Raw genomic sequence first — 21,792 nt, 5'->3', positions numbered from 1 at the left:
AAATAGCAAAACTTACAATGATAATAATGATGTAAGCTCCGTGAAGTTGTCTGTTTTGTTTTATGTTAAATTCCATGTCTCCTCTTTATTTTGCCTTTTCATTTTCTAACCCTTTTCCACTTGGCTTGCTCTAAAAAAAACACAAAAAAAAAACATGTATTCATGGTGAAAAGACTGCATGAGGTGCCCGTCTCACTGTACAGTAACATGCCAGTCTCCTCTCACTGCAACATACTGTATATATTACACATCCTTTTGACCTTGGCAGTGTTCTCCTGCAGTCAGTGCCCTGCTCACTCTTTTGCTTCCACACCACTCTAATGAAAGCTTAGCCTCACCTCCACCTGAGCATCCACCTGCAGAGTTCGAGTCTTTGTTCCCACTACAAGGAGCTGCTATGGTCAGCCCCCACCCCCTGCTGTTGCTATGCTGAGGTCAGTGTACGCTTGTAACAAGATCAGAACCCAGACATTAAACAACACAGCATTACATGTTTTAATCTATTTTACGAGCCAGCTGACTAAAAAAATAGAGTTTAACACTACTTTAAACTTACACTGTAAGATTACATGTTTGCGTCATACATCATGATGAAGGTTTTTACCCACTGCCTTCTGCAGCAGCTCTTTAATCTCAGACATCAAAATAACTATAGCTGAACCGTGCAGGTTTCAGTTTAATGATACAGAAATTAGTGATTCGGAGAACTCATCGTTTGGTCTCCAGGATTTGCTAGGGGCCTAATTCAGCAAAGCACCGCTCATAAAACTCCTTCTTCTGAAACAGATAAATGACGGCATTTTAACCAGAGGAAGATGCTAATCCCCCGTTTTACTCCATTAGTCTGAGCCAGAGCTCTCGTTCGTCTTCTTGACAGCATTTTGCCAGAGAAATAAATACCTTCAGTTTTTGCAGGGCAACAAAGAAAATGTGGACTTTATTTTGTTAACAGGAAAAGATCTTGGAGTACATGAAATATATGTTTCACGCTGACAATGGATGTAATGTTATTTTTAATAATACTGATGAGGATGCCAGTCGTCATCCTGGACAGCTAGATGATAATTTTTGCTGGTCTTGCAGCAGCACAGCACAGACTCGTTCAGTACATTCACAGGAAGGTTGAGACTCATCTCTTTGGAAACACTGCCTCTAAATGCTGATCATACAATACTTTGTTTTTATGTGAAATTGCTTCCCTCTCGGGCAACTCTCACATATTTAATCTTAGAGGTGAACGTCGCTGCGACACATCCCTTTCCAACCTTAATCGGATTGTTCGTGTGTAGAATTATTACGTGCATGTGAAATGTGAACGTGTCTGTTAGGATTCCTGCAAAGGCTCATCTTAAATGAAAAGCATGTGTAGTCACAGCGTCTGTGTCCCGGTTTTAAATTAGTTCACTTTCATCTCAGTCACATCAGCAGTATGAAATGCTTAATGTGAAACGTGGAGATATTTTTTGCACAGACATGCAGACCAGTTCATCTAATCAACTAAAATACGGGGCTCCATTACTGCATCAAGCGTAGATTTTAATTCAAATCTCGAGTTAAACGAATTAGACACCACAAGTAGACCAAGAGCAAATCAATGACCATGATCCGTAGTCCCCAAAGGCTCAGGTAACACGGGCTTCACGTCTCCATTAGGAGGGAAAAACAGACTCTGCTCATATTCAATACCATAATGAATCCTGAAGCATCCCATTCATTATAACTTTTAACGGTCCAAACTGAAGGCAGTTGTACCTGTCCATCAATACAAAAGATCAATACTTTGATTCTGACACATCTGAGAAAAGTCTCTGGAGCAGAGGAGGGTTTCTCATCTGTAAACAACCTTCTTAGAGCTTTTAATGGGGCTTGAACTGAGGGGGTGGGGGGGTTAGGGACAGGCTTATGGTGTTTACCATTAAATCAATACCATTTGTTCCAACAGGCGTCGCATGAACAAATCTCTGAAGTGTAACCATTAAGATACAATCGGTCAAAGTCATCGATTACATCGCTGCAGATTTCACTGGTTGGAAAAGCAGCCAGTGGTGGCTTGTTTTGGCCACGTTATTTGGTCTCAAATATCTCAACCACCAGATGGATTAGCTTGAGATTTTACACAGACATTCATGTTCCCCTGCGGATGAAGCTTCCTGAATTTAGTGATGCTCAGACTTTCTTTTAGTGCCATCATGAGATTGGCATTCATTTCTCCCAAAGGATGACTTGTGTAAATTGTATTTTGTGCTAATTAACAAATGTAAACATGCTACAGGCCTGTGGTAAACATTTCCTGCTAAACATCCACGTGTTAGCATCGTCATCTTGAAGATATTAGCATTTAGCCATGCTAAACTACAGCCTCTCTGAGCTGCGACTCGTTTCGGCGCCAATTATTTAAAGTATAAAACTGTTATGCAGATAAATTTGGATGAAGGATATTTGGATACAGCTGAACAATCAGTGAAGTACAAAGAGGGAAAACAAATTTGCCCACAAATTTGTTTTTTTTTTAAATGTAATTTTAATGTCTTCTCATTGCTTTGTTTTAAATTATTCTGCGCCTCTGTAAAGCATTTTGAATTGCCTTGTTTTTATTGTCTTTTAAATGTAACTATAATGCCTTCTTGATGTGCTATTGTTAATGTATTTCCATGCCTCTGTAAAGCACTTTGAATTGCCTTGTGTCTGAACGGTGCTGTATAAATCAACCTGCCTTCAAGCTATACTCGAGACCACAGTTCACCACAGTTTACATGTCATAATGACTCTGTCTTCGATGCCATTCTTTGAGAAATATAAACAAATTCCTACAAAAACTTTTTTCCTTACAAATCTGTTCAGTGTCAGTTTACAGTATCTGACAGTTTTCAAAGCCTACTGCTATAAACATGGAGCACTGAGGTTTGGTGCCCAACCCTGACTGTAATTAAATATACATTTCCAAAGCAAATCTAATCCTTAATTGATTGAATATGTATTTAACTTCATAAGATGCGAGAGAAGGGTGAAAAAAATATAAGAAAAAACTATTAAATTTGAGTAAAGCACCAGATGCCCTCAGGCTGACTTCCTTTAAATTTATTTAACTTAATACAATATATTTATTTAATACAGATATGCTCAAGGTCAGTTTAGGACTCAGTTTTCATGCCGCTGGCTGATGACGTTCACTGGGGTGCTTGATTCTCTAGTTTTCGAAGAAATATATTTTTTGAAGAATGTCCCTGACAGCTTGCCTCAGGTGAAAAAACGGGTGAGCGGAGGACAAAACACTCAACCTGATTATCAGGACACCTGGAGGAAACCTTATCAAAAGCTACACAGTCTGATGTCCCCAGAAAATGTAGAAAAACATTATATCCCTTCACCCCACTCGCTCCTAGTTATGAAAAGAAAGATGGGGGGGGGAAAAGAGTGTGAGAAGATGCAAGAAGATGAGAAGAGAATGAGAGAGACTGAACGAGCTCTTGCAGTGGGGCAGATTACTTGAGTCTATGGTGTTCACACAGATTTCATGAAGCCTATATCAAAGCAACAGCTGGAGGAAAAGGCCAGGCAGAGACACGAGGACAGCTGCAGAAAGGGAATGAGAAATGCAATCTCCGTCGAGGAGGAGGCGGAGCATGCCGGCGACTGTGTGTGTGTGCACGTTTCTGTGTATATATATTCATGCACGGCTCGACACCCACGTGCCCTCTGCCTCTTTAACTTTAAAGGACATTTTCTCGTTAAAGTCACTCGACCAACTCTTCTAGGCTAATATTTTATACAGCACCAAACTAAAACCTTGGGATGAATTCAGAAGCCCTCTGATTGAGAACATCTTAAAAAATGCAAACCCCATCAAAGAGCTGCACTCTGAATCCATATGAAGATGCAGCTGGCTCTCACTGGCACTTTCCCCCCTCTCTCTGAACAGATACTTTCTTCTCGGGCCTTAAGTTATTCTCTTTAACCATTTCCTGAAACATTTTTCCTCTGTCAGGGGAATGTATGTTTTTGTTTAACTTCATGTTCTTATCTGCTTATTGTTCTCATTACTGTAGCAAATAACCCATTATGTAATAGGTTATCTATGAGGCAATTATTTGGTTGCTCTGCACTGTATCTCAGCAGTGGATCTTAAGACAGGAAATTAATTCTGCTTCAGTTTTAAACTGTGGAAAATGAATCAGCTCTAAACTCAAACAGAGTTCAAACAAAAATGCAAGAAAGACATTTTATATTAGGTGCTTGATTATAAAGACATGCTATTTGTTATGTGGGTAATATAGCAGTGATGTTATACACCATATATCAGAGAGCAATAGAAGTAGAAATTCACACTGTGTTATTACTTTGGCTGAGGACAATCTACACTGTCTTAAAATTGACCTGAATCCAAAAAGAGCAGCAAAGAATAAACAGAGTGTCAGTATCAGAGCAGTGTGGAGCTGCTTCAATGACAATAAATTCAGTGACTCAGTGTTTGAGTTGAAATCTGAGCTTCAGAAATCTTCATTACGGCTACAAAGATTAATATTCTGAATGTGTCATCTACCAGTGTAATAAACTGTATTAACATGATTTCAAGTGAAATACCGAGACATTTTAAACTACACTTCAGCAAGGCACTGCATCCTGACTACTGCCTGCTCAATTAATCATTTTCTTTTTGCAGTCAAAAGTAACATAATGAGTTTTTAAATTTTAATATTACAGTAGAAGGAAGGTTTAAAAAAAAAAAAAAAAGAGAGAAGGTCTTAGTGGAAGTGTTACAAATGCACCTTTTTCTCTCAGCCTATGAGGGGGTGTGTCTGCTGCGTTTCCATGGAAACAAGTGAATTTCGATCAAACTCTTAAAGCGCGCATCAGGTGGTTTTTCAGACTATTCCACAAAGCAATAATTCGCAAAACTGAAATGGAAACTGGAAAAGTTGCATTCAAGACGTCAGGGAGCAAGATCCAGCTGTCATCATGGTTACTTGAAACAATATCACGTGAGGAAAAACAACCCAGCTGTATTTGCCTAACATCACTCAATGGAAAGAGCATTTGCAACTGTTTTAATTGACTTTTTATATTGATATAAAATATGATGGTACTGATAAATGAATTTTGGACAAAACAAGCCATTTAAGGACAAATAAAAAAAAAATTAAAATAAAACATAATTATAATAATTCTCTTCTATTTTGCACAGTGGAAACCTGGCTTGTGTTGATTGACAGTGGAGAGACCCACTGCTGAACACACAGCCAAGGTAAAACAGATTCTGTGTCTGAATGAAGTGTGTTTCGTTAAGAGTGGTTTTGAAGAACGAGGACCACGTACATTTTTAAGCTTTTTAATGTGCTGCAGCTCACCAGCTAATTAGCCACCCCGCCTTCAAACTGAGCGGTGATGCACTTTTCCCAGTGGATGTTTCTCATGGTTCTCAGTGAACGAGCTCAGGCGCTGGACAAGACGTGTGCCTTTGTGTTTAAGTTAGATAAGAATGAAACATTAGTTGAAAGGCTAATGTGGGATGTTGTACAAAGTCTTTAGCTTGTGTGGTGTGTTAACAGGCTGCTGTTTGGCTGTTAGTCAGTGTGACTGCCTGCCTCTGACAGAACAGTGATATGACTGTTTCATGCAAATACAGAGAAGTCAAACTATCTGAATTAACCCCCTCAGGGTGCAACTTTCATGGCTGCTTTTTTTCCTTAAAGGAGGACATGCGATTTACAGAGCAGACACTGAATATATTTAACATTCAAATTATACAATATGGAGCTTTAAAACTGCTGCAGCACAACTGTAATGCACCAAGATTAGATCAAAGTCCAGAGAATAGCTGGCGGCACACAAATTTGGACTTCTTGAAGATTCAATCTGCAAAAAAACTGTTAAAAAAAAAAAAAATTTCGAGTTGAATCTAACCTCAGTAATGAACACTCACTGTATATATGCAGTAGACTGAAAATCCAGAACAGAAAGTCACATTAAAGATACAAAGGAGCAGAAATCAGATACAGCTCCTGGATATTCATTAACAGGGAACCAGAAAGGAGAAAGTGAGGGTAGAACAGGTGTTTTTTTATTATATGATGTCGGTGCATGACTGATGTAACCTGCCTGAACTAACATGATGCTCCTCCAGTTATGCCACTGCCAGAATTACATGAATTGATGCAACTTAAAGCAATACACTGTGTTTTTGACTCGCTCATGCACAGCAGCTAATGTGTGGCGTGTGCCTCTGCAACTTCACAGCGAGTTAAATTCAGAATTACTGGGGTTTTTGTTTGCACCATTCCCCATATATGAGAACTCCAGTTCTGTTTTCATGATACATTAACTGTTTTGATCTTTTTTTTTTTTATGATCAATCACTGAAGTCATTGAGGTTTTCTATATCCAGCTTTTCCCATGTTTTTTCTATTGAGTAAATTGTTATTTTGGAGTTTTGGTCAAAACAAGACATTTAAGGACAAATATTCTGGGAACATGTCACCAGTACTTACCACCATTTTCTGGCATTTTGCTGACGTCTGGACCCCACTAAAGGAAAATAAAAATAAACTTGTCTGTGCATAAACTACACAACAACTGCCAACAACTGGCTGCAGTATGTGACAGTCAGATCAATCTATACACCTGAACTTTCCCCGTTTCCCCATCTCTTAATTTCCTGTGTCGCCATAGTTGAGTGTGGTATTGAAGATCACAGGAACAGAGAATTGTTGAGAACAGTTTTGAATATTCATGTGAAAATTCTGGGGGGAGGCTGTTCAAAGTAACACAAGTCTCACTTCATACATCCTGTTGTGTGAAGGATGACATTTGTTTTTGTTGGTTTCTGTCAGCAGCTGTGAAGCCACATAAACATTTCAGCGGCGATGAGCTCTGCTCACGGTTTGGACACAGACGAGGTCACGTTCATGAGTTTTTTATGAGCAAGTACAGGACAAGCATGAGTTATTTATTTATTTGGCCTGATGGAAGTGGGAGGGAGACACAGTCTGTATCATACTGCGTGTTTCCCAGACATTAATTCAAACATACACATACTGTTCACTCGGGTCCATATGTCACCGTCCAAATACTTATGGACCTGACTGTACGTAAAATACCACACTGTACATCTGACCGCACACTGCCTCCCTGACACAGACTTGCACACACTTGCGTTCACACTGCTCGGAGCGCACTCAGAGGTGAGTGAGCGTGTTTCCACTCAGCTGCCAGGCTCTATATCTGTTAGTGTCAGCTCTCTGGGTTAAAAGCCTTTAACATGAGAGATGGCTACTACAGCAGCAGCTGAAAAAAAAAAAAAAAAAAAGAAACAACATTATGGGTCTGAGAGGACGAGGTGACAGGGGAGATGTCAGAGGGAGGAGAGAGGAAGATGCAGAGGAAGACTGAAGAGAGGGAGGGAGAAGAAGTGTTGAGGGGAGAGTGAAGGGATGGAGCGAAACACTATCCATCTACCAGGGCTGCAACTAATGATTATTTTCATTATCAATTAATCTCCTGATTGTTATCTTTTGATTAGGAGGGGTGCTCCAGTAATTAACGGTTACACTTCCATTAAGTTGGGTGATGCACAAGAGACAAATTTTAAAAAGTTAATGGACAGAATTGAAGCAACAGAGGCTTTGATTTCCTGACCTTTAGTCTCTAGTGTGGGTCAAGCTCTGAAAAAACACTGGAGCCTACATTTCCCATAATGCAAATAACCGATGTCCTCAGATTGGCTCATCCAGAGCCACTGAACACATTTTACAACTGTTTTCATACACTCTGCCCATGACAAGTATCTATCTATCTATCTATCATTAAGCCTGACAGTGAGGAGGGGGTCACCGGTGTCCCTGACTGTTGTTGACAATGTCACACATCCTGAATCCCAGCAGGCATTGTCAGGACAGGTCACATGTAATCAGTTTTTTCTTTCTTTCCTCCTCACACATCCATGCTGACATGACACTTGCCACCTCCAGACTTGCCTTTATTTCTTCCTCTTGTGTTTTATTAGAATACAATAGAATAGTATATAATAGAATATGTTGTCAGTGCACAGTGGGGTACAACGAAATTGTGGCAGCTCTACCCAAAACAGAACAAATACAAAATGTGTATTAATGCTAAATTAAATAAATAAATAAATAAAATCATCCTGGGGATTACTTGAAGTGGAAATAGATCATCACACTGCATTTCAAAGGGAGGAGGATGTCACTTTGTCAACCTACATGCTCATTAACACATTTACTACTGTAGTAAAGATAACACTTGACTTATTGTAATACATCACTCCATAAATTGCTTTGCAGCTGGCTCAGAATCAAATATAAGTGTGTAAGCTTGAAGCACTGACTTTTACAAAGTACTATGAGGAGACATATTTGTGTTTTTCATTAATTATACAGTTCCCCATCGACAGTGTAACCCACAGCTGTCAGCTCTGGTACATGTAAGCTCTGACAGTGCACCATCTCTGCTGTATTAATGTGGGGAAATAACACATAACCAACCCGCGTGCCTGAAATCTGCCAACAGGGATCCCAGTGTTGTTGAGCCGCGGGACACATGCAGCCTCAGACCACAGTCGCAATCACCTGTCATCTCGGTCAATTTATGTAGCTGTACACGCCGTATGTGTTGCTCGGGGAAACCACACATGGAGCAAAGTCTTCAGGAAAGACCGAGGGCGAAGATTAGAGGGAGGCGAAGCGTTAAAAATAGGGCACGTGTTGAGATGTTCTACCCTGCTACAGATGAGTGAACATTACTCACTTGCTCCCAGCATTACCATGAATATAAACTACAGTATGTTTACTTTGCGGCGCCATCAAAGAATTCATTTAAAAATAGAGAATGCTTTCTGATACTGACCAAAATGTGTCAGTAGCATCTTTTTCCTGATTTTAAATGTAAAAATAGCTTGTATTTGCACAACATTTCCAATTTAAGAACTTTGGCTTGTTTTGTTCAATTAAAAATAAAGTTTTGCAGAAAAAAAATGCTTGTATTTTCTCCAGTACTGAGAAGAAATCAGTGCCAAAACTCAGCCTTTGTATCAGTGCCAGCGTTGAAGAGTATGAAATAAGCTTTTCATTTTCCATAGGTGCCGTTTGGTTTTGATGCACAGCTTTTCAGTGCTCTCACTCTCCTCTAGAGATGTGCTTTTTTTAAAACAAACAGCTAATCCCTGCAGAAATGGCACAAAGTGAGGCAGAGCAGATTGTGATAGTGATGCAAGTGTGTGGTTGTTGTGTGGAATTTTAAATAGGCACCACAACATCCTGCACACACACACAGTCACACTCGTATTTCGTGGAACAAAATCTCTCTGTGCTCCTTCTGAAATGAATTCATTTTCTCACGTCAGCCAGAAGGAAAATGTTATCTCGAGCAAAACTGTAACCAATCTGGAATAGAATAAAAGATGTACCTGCCCAATTGAAAGACACTAAAACCTCTGATCCCTTGTTATCCGCTTCATTTCTTTCTTCAGACACCATGATAACCAGAAACACTGTGTCAGTCTCAAAGATCATCGTTTCCATTTGCAAATAAGCAGAGCAGACGGGTAGACAGCATAGTTAACGAGCGCTGAGATATAATGCCCCACAGCCAATCAATAAACAACTTGTGGAAGTGACTCATCACCAGCGCGCTTACCCTCCTCACCCCTCAGGCAAAGTGCTGAGGCGAATCTCCCCCCACGTCCGCTTCACAACAGACAAGGAGAGATGTGATGGCCCCACTCAGACACAAGTGGCCTGCCGGCAGCAAGTCCATCTCATCCATTGATCTGCTCAGCCCGCACCCAAGAAATATGACCAAGGGCCGATTCCCTAATGGGACCGCAAATGCAAGTAGTAGGGCCGCGGCCTGTCTGCGTGATGTATGCCTCGCAGATGGACAGGCCACTCGTCTTCTCATTGTCAGCTAATCGCCTCTGCACCATGCTCCACGTCTCAGTTGGGCCATGGCTAATAGCCGGCAGCCCGCGTCTTGCACTCTCACACCCAGCCCCCACCCTGCATCAGCTCAATGTCATGCATGCATACCGTACATCACCCCCTCACCCCTCTCTACTGTGTCCCTCTCCAGCCACCTCCCCATAGGGGACATAGCGAGGTGCTGTGGTTATGGCTGAGTGTCACAGTTACGGTGATGCACAGACATTTATAATCGAGCGTACCCCCCCCCCTCCTTTAAGGCACCAACAGCTTTGCTCTGCAGAGCCACAATTTGCATTCAGGCACACATGCCCACAACTATAGATTACCTGCATTTGGACAGGCTCTTAGAATTTATTGACTTTAATAGTCAAGGTAATATTTGACTTCGCTGAAGTAATATATAAAAAGCAATCAGAGAGCAAAGCCCTGCTCAGCCTGTCTACTGATGATATCTCTCCCTTATATTGAAAAGGTGCTGATAAGATCAGCCAAATCAATCATTTAGAAGGTTAATATTTTTTTCCCCAGTACACAAATGCAACATCACTTAATCTGGGGATCAAATCACAGAAACTATATTAAAGTTGAGTTATTAAAGCAAACCTACATAATAAAACAGGCTTAAATAAGTGGAAAGCAGTGAACCAGCTCCAGTCTCTTTTCCTTGTTCTTTACTACAGTTTTAATCGTTGAATCGAACCTCAACACTTTTGCTACCAAGTGAAATTAATCTGTAGCACAGCAGTGATGAAAACTTCCAAGCACCAGTGAGCGCCCAGTCAGATTTATCATTTATCAGTCACGTTCATCCACCAGTTGCCACGACTAAACTTTTCCATTCAGACAAGTACTTTCCAACCTATCTGGTTTGTGACCCCTTGAGACACAGTGATATCTACCTGTGTCCCATCATTAAGTTGCATATGTATACAAACTATGATCACCTGAATGTTTTTTTAAAAGCCTTGAGATGTAAAATTATGCAGTAATTCACATAAAAATAGCAAAGCTTTTGTCTATCCTGCTGATAATCTTGCGTCCCGACCCCCAGATTGGGAACCACTGACCCGTATCCGTCCTACCGCAGATCTTTCTGCTTGTAATGATCTAGGAAATTAATCTTATTCCACTGCTGCACTCACTGAAAGAAAATGCTTCTGATGCAAATGTAAATGAAATATAATCTCAGACAGTATGAGAGAGTCCATCTAGAATTACATGACCCAGCAGCGAAACCAGGGTCAGTCTCTCTGCAGCCACAGCACCCGCCTTAATTAAACATGACAGCGTGACCTTAAAGGACCAGTGTGTGGGATTCAGTGGCATCTAGTGGTGAGGTTGCAGACTGCAACCGACTGGATACCCCTCTCCTCACCCCTCCCTTTCCAAAAAATATGAAAGGATTGTGCATCGGTGCATTGTGGCAGGCCCCGGGGTAGAGAAGCCGCTCCTTCTCTTTAAAGACCATCTGACACCTCATGTGTTGCCGATATCAGATCTCAGATTTTCCAAGTTTCACAAAACCAGAAATCTTCACATCACTCGTGTCCCTCCAGATGTTATGAGGAAACAATGGACATCTGCTGCACTTTTAGCAACATTAGCTTCAGACCAGTAATAAAGATTAAATGAGCCTTACCGTGACTCTGGGAGTTACTCTTGCAAGTGGCTGGTCAGAAATCCTCTTCACCGACGCAGAAAGTGTCACCTAAAAAACACAAGCAAAAGCGACCTCTAACTCACCTGAGACTAGTCCCTGTCTGAGAGGAGTGAAGTGAGTCTGATTTTGTATGTGTTTTTAAGGGTTTTATTGGTGAGTGTTATCCTGTCTGTTCTGCTGCACTGAGCTCACTGAGAAAAGTTCCTTTTGTTGTAATAGCAATAAAAAGTGACCGAACTCAACACTCAACTAAATGTAAACTTCTTTTACAGCTCAGTAATACATCAGTAATGCTCTTTTTTATGAATGCTAAATTGACTAATTAGTCATCTTAAGCAACAAAAGTTCTATCTAATTGTTTTTACACGGTTTGCCAGCATGTTCCCAAACAACCAATATGACTGTTGCAACAATAATTCCAATTAAGTTTTTATTATCAGCAACCTCTATAGTTAGTTTGGTGGAGTTGAGTAACCACAACTATTCAGTTAAGATTAGAGAAAGATCCCGGCCATGGTTAAAAGAGACCAGCCTTCATTATTAGAGGAACACAATGCAATGCAAGCAATCATATAACCCAACCCCCTCCATACAAGTCGTTATAACTACATCATGCTACTTCCGCCTCTTGTGGTTGTGTGGTTGCAAACATCAGTCTCAGAATTACAAATGCACAAGTCAGTTTTATTTTTTTAACGCTCTTCACCCTCTGTTTCCCCAAGAGTAGGTTTGAGGTTGATAAAATAAAATCAATCCATATTTTAATGCTCCGTTCAAAAAAGAGAATGATTTGAATGTATAAATAGGTTGGATTTTTTTTTTTTTTAAACTAAAATGTAATTGTTTTTTCTTTTTTTTCAATAAATGGCTCTGGATGGGAATCTCTGACTAACTGTGCAGTGCCTGTGGTTGTGGGCTTTTCTAACTAAGCCTTCATATCTCCACAGAGGAAAAGCGCTAGAGCGACGCCAGCACTGAATGGCCAAAGTGCTGCTGTGGCCAGTGTGACAGAGTACAAGTTCGAATGACAAGCAAACAACTGAACAGCCACACACGTTTCTCCAGGCCATGGAAGCAGGCCATTTTCCTCCATGAATGTATGAAAGAGGTAATGGGAGAGATGTACTCGCAGCAGCCACTGTAGCTGACCTTGGTACTCCTCATGAATCAGCCAAGCACTCAGCCCGAGCCCAGGCAGAGGGGGGGAAAAAAAAAAAAAAAAAAAAAAAAAAAAAAAATTCACTGTGAATAATTTCTTAATGCTTTCACAGAGGAACAAAGAGGGAGGGTGAAAGAAAGGGGACACGGGGAGGGAAGGGGAGAGGGAAAAGCTAGACGAGGAGGCGGACAGGGAGACTGCGAAAAGTTGAAATGGATGATGGTGAGACAGAGAACAAATAAGCACTGGAGACAAAGAGAGAGAGGAGAGAGAGGAGCGTGATGATACATACAGTCAGGGTAAAAAGGAGCAATGGAAGAAAGCAGAACATGAAAGGGGAGGGGATGGTTGTGTCCAGTGTCCAGGGACCCTGCTGCAGTCTACATTATTCATCGCAGCACGAGATTCATCCAGGGTGACTTACCTCGCTCAACATTTACATGCTATCACCTATGAATTATTAAAATAATGAGTAGTGGGTCTGATGATCCAGAAAGGATGGGGGGGGGGGGGGCTCCCTACAGGGAAACACTGACTTAGAGGTCAGTCACAAGATGCTATGGCTAAAGAAACTGCAGTGATTCATGGTTGTAAAATTTAAAGACCAGAGGTGAAGTGTTTCTTACATAATTTATTCATTCAGTCGAATGTTTCATAAAATGTGAAACCTGCCTCCAGGATAAAATAAATATAGCATTTACTGGAAAAGTAGCCCAGCTTCTGGGACCGCTACCAGGAAAACATCAAAGCCCACAGTGCCTGTGTGCATATGAAGTCCGCCGCAGGGGTGGGCCAATCAATACCATAGGTATTGATTGGACAGATACAACAAAATGATCTGTCTTTCTCATCTATGTTTATTTCAAAAAGAGAAGCGAAAACGCCCTGTTAATAAAATGCTGTCATCTTCTGATGAATGTGATGTTAGATCAAGGAGCACCATTTTATAATAAAGTGTCTGTATTTGTTATTCTAGTCCCGAACAAGATGATGTCCCATCACCTACTGTCAGTCCATCACTCACGGCAACAAAATTGCAGAGCTGGACAATATGGCTATAAATATATTGATATTTAAGCCTTGATCTCTCTTGAATATGGAGCACATGGTTATAAAAACAGCCTTTTTAATAAGGGGCAGTAATTAAGTTGTGACTGTAACCACATGCTCCATATCCTGCCTCGGTTGTCCTGTTTGTTGAACTCAGCAGTCTTTATATTCTCTTACTGACAGACATACGCACAAATATAAAAGAGGACATGCCACAGCAACAGGAGACCAAGACACTGACCATGAACCACAACATCCCTGGTTCAGATCGTTGTTGCATCTCTCTGCTGATAATAATGCCATGAAATAAATAAATAAAAGCAAACATAATGTCACAGTGACACATGGAACTAGTTTTCCATAATTTACCATTTATCTATTTCTGATTAAATGAACCTGAAGATGTCACACACGCTCGTCTGAAACTGAGATATAATGACAGTGACGTTCTCACCTTAACACAGGTACTGGTGTCACTAATGAGTTTATCATCCACATGACTGGTCCAGAGCTGCTTCTTCTCATCTGTGGGTAATGTAAAGAAATTATTAAACACACATTAAAATCACTGTCATGTTAGCAACAACGTCTAGCAGTCTGAATATGTTATCTCTAACAATATTGTAAACACAGTTTTTTGGTACTGCACAGATGGTGGCAGGAGAAACCTCAAAGTCAAAGTTACTTATTTACACATAGTTTTCCTTTTTTTTTTCTTCTGCACACACTTATTGTTCTTGATTTTTTTTCCAAGTGTCCCACTGGACTGAAAAAAAAACACAGAGCACTGGCACCAAGTCAGTTTCCACCAGGATCATCCCATCATCCCTCAAATCTAGCTGTGGAGTACAGTCCACATAAGGTAATATTAGCATTGCTCTACATTTACTGCTGAGCACGTATGGGCTATATATAGTACATTTCATTAAGATATGCTTATACAGTAAGTCATTATTCTGAACTAGATCCAGGTGTGAAACATTAAAGGCTGATAAAGCCTGGAGGTCTGGTACAGTAGAGTTATAGTCTAATCTCATTTTATGAGCTATAATATTCTGGTCACAGACTCCATCTCTCTGTCTCTCTTCCAGATTTCCCTCCTGAGTGCAGACCTCTTGCCGTGCATAATAACCTGGGCTGCTTTGAAAAATTTGTAGCGTTCAAGTTTGCTTTCTGTTGTGTAAAACGTTTTAAAATAGGAATACATTACTGTTAATAAATGTTAGAACCTTTCATTTAAACAAATGCAAAAAACACCTCTGGCCACTGTCCACTTGCTGCACAGAAGATGTTTGGTGCAGTTTTTTTCAGTGGATTACTAAACTGCCATATTGACACGGGTCAACTGTTCCACACTTTCTTGGGGTTGAGGTCTGTGCTTTGATTGAACTGACAGGATCGCTGCCAATTTGGCAAAAAAATAGTGATATTTGATACAGCTGTATGCAAAATTTTGTTGGTCAAACTGCATATTTTCTTGATTTTCATAAATACATTTAAATAATCACAATTCCTGCAGTAAACAGACACTAAAAATGAGCCTTTTGCCAAATGTTAATGCACTGTTTAAAAAGTAAGAAAAAACTAAACAGTTGTACCAGGTGCAGCTGGGCACCCTACTAAGTCAGTACTTTTAGTAAACCTTTGCTAGAAATACGTAATAATATTGATTATAAAAGAGGAAATGGCAAATAATAAGCTGCTCCCCCAGTGTGTATGTATTTTGAATTTGTTTAACTCATTTTAGACTCATTTGCATGTTTAGAAACTACAGTATCAATTAAGTATAAATAAAGAATGAGTCATGCTAATCAAATGCTTTGGCATCTTAATTATTATTATTATAACTGTTTAAATATCACAATTAAAAACAAATGTATTTTAATTTTAAATCAATTCAATTACATTAAATTAATTTTTAAAGAAACTAAAAATTTTCTGTTTTCAAGATGAGAAAATCTCAATCTCAATGCAAAGAGTTGCAAAGTATAATTTAAGACAAATAAAAAAAGGTTGGCTCTCTAAATCTAATCTCAAAGTTTATTGCAATTATACAAACAGGCAAACTTTAACAGAACATTTCAAAGTTAACAACTTTTACTTTAGCAAGGTTTAAGCTAGTTTCTGTCGTTTGTTACCTGGACAGCCTCCATGTTTCCTCCTCTGCCTTTTCGGTGGAAAAAAGCCCAAAAGCCCGGCAAGGCGGCCTCACACAGAGGTCATGACCTTCCGCAGCATGTTGACGCCGCAGACTGTGCACAGAGAGCTTCGGACCAGGAGGCGAGCTCAGCCGTGAAACGCTCAGAGGCGCACAAGCTGCTGCAGCAGGTTGCACACCTGTTCACGCTGCCGGAAACGAGTGGGCGGGGCCTGGGCAGTTTACTCAAGAAATAAACCGTCGACGAAGAAAGAAAAAGGAAAAAAAAAAAAAGTACAACAATGTAAAGATATTACTTCCTGTATGCAATTATGTTTTTATGAAACTGGGGCACTGAATATTTCTAAATAGGCCACTTTGACGGCAGATATGTTGCCTTGTTATAGCAGGAACAGTTCAGGTGCCACTGAGGGCATCAACAAGGACTCAGCTCCATTTAACACCCCAGGAATTTAGCATTTACAATAGCAGGACTCGATTGGTCCGGCTGAATGGACTGCAGTCATTATCAGTGCTATTATTTCCTCCTCTGATGTGTCACTTCTGTAAAAGTGATGTTCAGCACTTAAGCAGCAGATAAACTGACCTTCATATACCTGACTGAGCCTCTTGTTATCCTCCAAGATTCCTTCAGCAAGAGCAACTTTTGTTTAGACCAGGGCTAAGATCTGCAGTTCAGAAATATAAGAAATAAAACCCCATGCTTCTTTTCTTTTCTTTTTTCAGTTTTTTTTATTTTTTTACGTTCAGTCCATTTATCAGAGGCACAGCCTAGAGCGCAGAATATAAAATGTGAATGAGAGCAATGCATGAAGTGTAATTTAACCAGGTAAAAAGAGCAGCATAAATCTTCACACTGACCCACACGTCACATGACAACAAAAGAGAAACAAACAAGCAATTAGGAAGGATACTCAGTATTTTTACTTCAAGCCGGTGAAAACCTCCCGAGAGTCAGTGTGATGGCTGTGACTGCACATTACCTGTTAGTGCTCTGCAGTTGGAGACAGTCAGGCTCACACAGTCAGTCCGGCGGTTCCTGCGCTTTGTTTTGAATCTTTTCATTTGTAAAAAGGCAATTTTCAATTTTTTTCAATATTTGTGATGCATTTGACAGCATCCTCCATGTCATGCAGTTCTTTAAAAACCTGTCAAATTCAACCCCAACTTTATCCAAATGGGCACAGAGTTGTTCAGCATTATCTGCTCTCACATTCTGTGCCAGTGTCTTCAGGTTTGGGAAGTGTCTCAGTCTCCAATTTCTCAACTGAGATGTTCACAGACCCGCTTTGCCTTTGAATGCTTTAGCGCTCTGTGATACCTCTCTGTCTCTAGCCTGCAGCTGGAAGCTGAGCTCCTTCAATCTGGCCACCAGAGCTTCAAGAAATCCCAAATCGAGAAGCCATGCATCTGACAGTTCTTCATGCTGCCTCCTCAAAAAAGGAGCAGATCTCAAACAGCAGGTGGGCAAATCACTGCAATGTTTTGCTGGGACTCAGCCAACAGACTTCAAATTGCAGTGAGAAGAATTTGCAAAGTCTTAAATCCTCAAGCTTGTTGAGACACGTCCTCTCCTCGCCACAGTTACCAGGCCAAGTGACACACTCACTGTCACATCTTTAGTGCCGTCTTTGTTTTTACAGTCTTTTAATACAGTCTTGACCAGCTCTCCATCAGTATATGTTTTCTGTGTTTAGCCAAAAAGGTGATTTACACTAAAGGAGACCTCTGGTGCAACCTTTCTTTCATACATGGATTTGTTAAAGTGCAACAGCTTCAATGCCAACTTCAGGCATTCTGCAGAAGCGCAGAGGGTGGAGAGTCGGCTTTGAATCTCAGATGGGTAGTGGTGGTGTGATGACACTCCAGTGACACTTTTTTTTTGCGAGGACATGAGCTTTTTCACAAATCTGGCAGATCATTCTGTCTTCAACCGAAGTAAACAAAATCTCATGTTTCCATTTGCAATGAAAATTGTAGGTTTTTGCCTTTTTCCCTGGATTCTCCTCCATCTTGATTTGCTAGCTAACCACAGGTGTGCTTGCTGGACAATCAGCCAATCAGACAAGAGAGCATTACATGCTAACATTTCAGGATTGGCTAGATCAAAAAATATATCTATACGACATCACTTCTAATAGTTAAATAAACATAGTGTGCCCTGGTCTAGACACACAATGAAGAAACCACCTTTTATTGGCCAGAGAGTCTTGACTGGACCCGTAGGGTTTTCCCAGAAGCCTGCAGTAAAAAAAGAAACTAAAAATGTAAATTTGTAGTATGTGATCTTATTCAGAGGAAGAGAGATCTTTTGTTCTCATGATCTTGTTAAAAAAGACCAAAAATATATATTTTAAAGCTCCTGGAACCTCTTAAAAAAGTTTTTGAATGTGAAAACTGTCGAAAGTTCAAAGTAGAACCATCCCATCTAATTATTTTTTAGAACTAACATGCCCTCTGGCAGCAGCTGTCAATGAGACTTGGTAATAACACAGGGGAGAGAAGCTCTAAATTCAAAGATAAATGGACAGAAAGTCTGAGTGATTCTACTTTAAAAAATATAGTGCAGATGAAATGATTAATATTCCACATAACTACCCGGTGGAGAGGCTTCCTTTACCAGTGAAGCTTTACATTTCTGTGGCTGAATGCAAAAAAGGAGATTAGCTTTGCATACCAACAGTAATTGGTCCAAATTTAAAGCATATTAATAAGAATAATTAAAATGAAATGATTTACATTCAAGACAACATTCTGGTTTATTCCTCTGAAAATATATCACACCCTGAAAATCAGTGCAGTGATCATCATTAATTACTGTTAATCATCATATTGGACTGAATCAGTGACTGAGTTTAAAATGTGGTTTAACTTCACATTTTCCTTTGAACTGCACAGATATCCATATTCATGTAGGTCAAATGCATGAATCCATAGCTGGAGAAAAGCTCTGTGATCCAAACTGAAAATAAATATGAAATCAATAGAATGAATAAGACTTTAGTTCAATATTAAGATACACATGGGCAACAGGATGAGAACAAACCATGCTGGGGTGATTTTCTTTTGGTTATTCTAATCCTGCAGAAGCTCTGGACCTGGACCCTGTAGGGAGATTGAAAGGACACTAAGGTCAGGTACAAGCGTGTGAGGCAGTGTGTAACACCTGTGGGTCATCTGTCATCTCTCACCTGAAAAGATTTTCATCTTTGAGCAGGCTCAAAGAGATGGGAGGGCAATGTAATTGTATTACAGTCGATGAAATTACCGCATCCTTCAGAGGGTACTCGTGATGAGAGTCCAGGCTGGATGGTAAGAGGAACTCTTAAGAGTTTCAATGACACCCCACCATTGTTGTTTGCCATAGCCAGAAATACTGATATCATGAATGCAAATCTTCTAGAAACAACGCCTGAAATGTTTGACTAGACACCGACTTTTATTATTAAATAAAAAAAAAAACAAAACTGTAAATTTCAGTTCTTCTAAATGTTCTCATGTCCTCAAACCTTCCTTTTGCCTTATGTCAAAAAACACCACAATTCACAGATATTTAATTCAAAAGAATATCAGAATGAGCTAACGTTAGCTCCACAGTCTTCAGCAGAATAAGCTAATGTTAGCTCCATGGAAACAGGGTTGTTCTTTCATTGCATTACTGTATTATAAATCACAAGAGTAATATAACGTCACAAGAGAAAAGACTTGGGATTAACTGATGTGTAGCAGTGGTAAGAGTGTCTCAAGTGTTGTTTGTCAGGGTTGTTGGAGGATATATTTTTACTTCCTAGTGGATGTGCTGGTCATTAACAGGTTTTTATTTTATTTTATTTTTATTTTTTTACTGAATCTGTAACCGCACAGATATAAATGTAACTATAGGCTACACACAGTATACACTCCTCGGCCTTGTGGATCGTAAGCTAGTTAGCCACACATGCTAATGATTGTGGCTTACATTAAAGCAGATGCACTGTCTGATTTGCAGTGGTGCTTTTTTTTTTTTCTTTACAAAGGCCTCACCACCGCCCCGTGCACAGAACAGGTGCGCCTCACCTGGTGATGGTTTCTAACCTATGATCAGACCATCACACAAACATCCCTGTCTCTCGCCTGTTAGTCTTTATTCTATTGAGGACAAATGTATAAAATGAATAAAAAACATACTAAATATACTGCATACAGAAACATAATGAACACACCAACAAGAACAAGAAACAATGAGGAGCAAATATGTAATTATGAAAATGACAACATGAGTGAGCCAAAAAAAAAAGGCCAGTGACTAAAAATGTGTCTTTAGCCTAGATTTAAAAATAGATGAGGAGGTAGCTCATCTAATATCTAATGGTTCCATTATTTTGGAGCAGGAACTGCAAAAGCTCTGTCACCTTTTAGTTTCAGTGGAAAGTGTGGGACTAAGAAGAGAGATGAGCTTTCAGATCAAGGAGCTGAATGCCAATGAGTAAGATTTGTGATATAGATGTGCAAGATATTTGTTTTCTATAGTGTCATGTATCAACAAAGCATCCTTATTTTACACACCACGGAGAACATTGTTTCTTGGTTTTTCCGCTGTCATCATTTGATCTCAAACGTGCTCAGACTTGGATTTCATAGTTTAAAAAGTCTCAGGATCCAGTCGAGGGGTTTTATATAGCCCTGATTCACAGGTACTGCTCCCTCTCCCTTCTTCTCAGCACCCTCTCCTCCCTGTGGCTTTGCTCCCCCTCCTTCAATCTCTCTTTACCCTCCTGCACTCACACAAAGTGAGATAATAACACGGCACAGAAGCCTCTGCTAACACCACCCACATATGCACAAACACTGCTGGAAAACAATAGAGCTGAAGGTCCTTGAAGAGGGAAAATAAAACAAAAAAAATTACACAGAGCCAGCGCAAAATGCTCAGTAAGCCCTAGGTAATTAATTAAGAATATTCAGATTCGGTCATGGCTTAATACCCAGCAGTGCAGTGCTAAACTGCAGCGAAGTGAAAGATAATTAGGCCTGTCTCTTATGCTGTGGTGTATTTTATTTATGACTGCATTTCTGGGGCGTTTTCTCCATTTACAGGGCACTGCCATGGTGACCTGAAAATTTGATTCTGCTGGTTTTGAACTCTGGATGTCACAGAGCTATCATGAATCTTATTATTGGGCGGAATGAGTGTGTTAATAATGTAAAACAAGAACAGTTTATGAATATTCATAGTTCCTATGATAGATCTGGGTGAGACTTTATGAGTTGGCTCATAGCTCCAACCTGGGAAGACAGCTCATCCTTAACAGCTATTCATCATTTGGAGGTGTCGCCATGGACGGTCTCATCTGTAACAGCACTAAAGCGGTTTTCCGTCTCAAGTCAAACAGTTTGGGTTCAATGAGACTCGTCCACAGCTCTGCAATTGGCACTGTTACCACAGTTTTAAACATTTTCAGTGGTTTCTGCTACTTTATCATATCATCATATTTAATTCTGCCTCATGTTGTCATGGAGAAATTTACTCCAGACCTGAGATATAGGCCAATTTGCAGTGCTTGCAGTTAGGTTATACATTATCTATCTTATTGTTGTTATTACTTGGAAGCCACTCCTTTGAGGAGGAAAAACCACTGTGGCCTGCAGACTGTCTTTGGAGACTTAGAGTTGTTTTAAAGGCTGTTTTAAAAGATGGGACTTTACATGGACTCACAGTTTTCTACCAAGGTTTGAAGTTTTGGTTATTTTACATTAGAGATTTCTCTATTTTCTGCTTTATCTTTGCTCTTCTCAATGGTTTAAAGCGGTGAGGGCTCCTTTGGGAAAGAGGTGATGTAACATACATGCA

At 40.0% G+C, this 21,792-nt stretch overlaps 1 protein-coding gene across 1 annotated transcript in view; it reads right to left on the bottom strand.

The window, feature by feature from the left end:
• Window positions 1–16,480, bottom strand: part of thrab (thyroid hormone receptor alpha b) — a 192,113-nt gene extending 175,633 nt beyond the window's left edge. The window contains exons 1-3 of the mRNA XM_071462649.1: window positions 15,943–16,480; window positions 14,259–14,329; window positions 11,575–11,643 (exon numbers count right to left, since the gene is read on the bottom strand). The gene's annotated coding sequence lies outside the window, so the exon portion shown is untranslated. The remainder of the gene's footprint in view (window positions 1–11,574; window positions 11,644–14,258; window positions 14,330–15,942) is intronic.
• Window positions 16,481–21,792: the final 5,312 nt, after the last annotated feature.

The sequence above is a fragment of the Trachinotus anak genome, unplaced genomic scaffold (genome assembly GCF_046630095.1).
Source record: "Trachinotus anak isolate AG129_WGS33_773 ecotype Australia unplaced genomic scaffold, CSIRO_AGI_Tana_v1 ptg000025l, whole genome shotgun sequence".
NCBI lineage: Eukaryota > Metazoa > Chordata > Actinopteri > Carangiformes > Carangidae > Trachinotus > Trachinotus anak.
The sequence above is the reverse complement of the archived record's forward strand: the minus strand, read 5'-3'. Positions and strand labels throughout refer to the sequence as shown.